The sequence below is a fragment of the Triticum dicoccoides genome, chromosome 1B (genome assembly GCF_002162155.2).
Source record: "Triticum dicoccoides isolate Atlit2015 ecotype Zavitan chromosome 1B, WEW_v2.0, whole genome shotgun sequence".
NCBI classification, from domain to species: domain Eukaryota; kingdom Viridiplantae; phylum Streptophyta; class Magnoliopsida; order Poales; family Poaceae; genus Triticum; species Triticum dicoccoides.
In genome coordinates this window covers 149,152,768-149,155,438 of record NC_041381.1, presented here as the reverse complement: position 1 = coordinate 149,155,438, position 2,671 = coordinate 149,152,768, and positions in this window count along the sequence as shown.

Genomic DNA, 2,671 nt, shown 5'->3' with positions numbered 1-2,671 from the left:
TTACCCAGGTTCGGGCCCTCTCGATGGAGGTAAAACCCTACTCCTGCTTGATTAATATTGATGATATGGGTAGTACAAGAGTTGATCTACCACGAGATCAGAGAGGCTAAACCCTAGAAGCTAGCCTATGGTATGATTGTTGTTCGTCCTATGGACTAAAACTCTCCGGTTTATATAGACATCGGAGAGGGCTAGGGTTACACAGAGTCGGTTACAATGGGAGGAGATCTTCATATCGTATCGCCAAGCTTGCCTTCCATGCCAAGGAAAGTCCCATCCGGACACGGGACAAAGTCTTCAATCTTGTATCTTCATAGTCTGGGAGTCCGGCCAAAGGTCATAGTCCGGCCATCCGGACACCCCCTAATCCAGGACTCCCTCACTGATCCTCTCCAGATCTAAACAAGATAGGGGTGGTTGTTGGGGAACGTAGCAGAAATTCAAAATTTTCTATGCATCACCAAGATCAATCTATGGAGATTCTAGCAACAAGAGAGAGAGGGAGTGCATCTTCATACCCTTGAAGATTGCTAAGCGGAAGCGTTACAAGAACGCGGTTGATGGAGTCGTACTCGCGGCGATTCAAATCGCGGAAGATCCGATCTAGCGCCGAATGGACGGTGCCTCCGTGTTCAACACACGTACAGCCTGAGGACGTCTCCTCCTTCTCGATCCAGCAAGGGGAGAGGAGAAGTTGAGGGAGAGCTCCAGCAGCACGACGGCGTGGTGGTGGAGCTTGCAGTTCTCCGGCAGGGCTTCGCCAAGCACTACTGAGGAGGAGGTGGAGTTGGACAGGGGGAGGGCTGCGCCAGGGAAAGGGTGAAGCTCCCATGCGCCTCCCCACTATATATACGGGTGGAGGGGGCTGGTTTCTTGCCCTCCAAGTCCATTGCTGCGTTGGCAAAGGTGGGAGGAAAGAAATCCCATCATTTCCTTCCCCACCGATTGTTATCCCCCCCTTTTAGGGATCTTGATCTGATCCCTTCGGGATATGATCTTATTCCTTCTAAGGGGGAATCTTGGTGCGCCTTGACCAGGGGTGTGGGGCCTTTCCCCCACTACCCACGTTCATGTGGGTCCCCCCATGCAGGTGGGCCCCACTCCGGAACCTTCTAGAACCTTCCCGGTACAATACCAAAAAATCCCGAACATTTTCCGGTGGGAAAAATAGGACTTCCCATATATAAATCTTTACCTCCGGACCATTCCGGAACTCCTCATGACGTCCGGGATCTCATCCGAGACTCCGAACAACATTCGGTAACTGCACACTAATTCCCATAACAACTCTAGCGTCACCGAACCTTAAGTGTGTAGACCCTATGGGTTCGGGAATCATGCAGACATGACTGAGACAGCTCTCTGGCCAATAACCAACAGCGGGATCTGGATACCCATGTTGGCTCCCACATGTTCCACGATGATCTCATCGGATGAACCACGATGTCAAGGATTCAAGCAATCCCGTATGCAATTCCCTTTGTCAATCGGTAAGTTACTTGCCCGAGATTCGATCGTCGGTATCCCAATACCTCGTTCAAACTCATTACCGGCAAGTCACTTTACTGTTCCTTAATGCATGATCCCGTGACTAACTACTTAGTCACATTGAGCTCATTATGATGATGCATTAACGAGTGGGCCCAGAGATACCTCTCCGTCACACGGAGTGACAAATCCCAGTCTTGATTAGTGCCAACCCAGCAGACACTTTCGGAGATACCCGTAGTGCACATTTATAGCCACCCAGTTACGTTGTGACGTTTGGCACACCCAAAGAATTCCTACGGTATCCGGGATTTGCACAATCTCATGGTCTAAGGAAATGATACTTGACATTAGAAAAGATTTTAGCAAACGAACTACACGATCTTGTGCTATGCTTAGGATTGGGTCTTGTCCATCACATCATTCTCCTAATGATGTGATCCCGTTATCAATGACATCCAATGTCCATGGTAAGGAAACCATAACCATCTATTGATCAACGAGCTAGTCAACTAGAGGCTCACTAGGGACATGTTGTGGACTATGTATTCACACATGTATTACGGTTTCCAGTTAATACAATTATAGCATGAACAATAGACAATTATCCTGAACAAGGAAATATAATAATAACCATTTTATTATTGCCTCTAGGGCATATTTCCAACAGTCTTCCACTTGCACTAGAGTCAATAATATAGTTCACATCACTATGTGATTGTAATGAATCCAACACCCATTCGGTTTGATCATATCTCGCTTGTGAGAGAGGTTATTAGTCAATGGGTCTGAATCTTTCAGATCCGTGTGTGCTTTACAAATCTCTATGTCATCTCCTAGATGCAGCTACCACGTGCTATTTGGAGCTATTCCAAATAACTGCTCTACTGTACGAATATGGTCTACTACTCAGAGTCATCCAGATTAGTGTCAAAGTTTGCATCGGCGTAACCCTTTACGACGAACTCTTTTACCACCTCCATAATCGAGAAAATCCCTTAGTCCAATAGTTACTAAGGATAACCTTGACCGATGTCCTGTGATCCATTCCTGGATCACACTTGTACCCCTTGACCGACTCATAGCAAGGCACACTTTAGGTGCGGTACACAACATAGCATAATGTGGAGCCTATGTCTAAAGCATAGGGGACGACCTTCGTCCTTTCTCTCTCTTCTCTCGT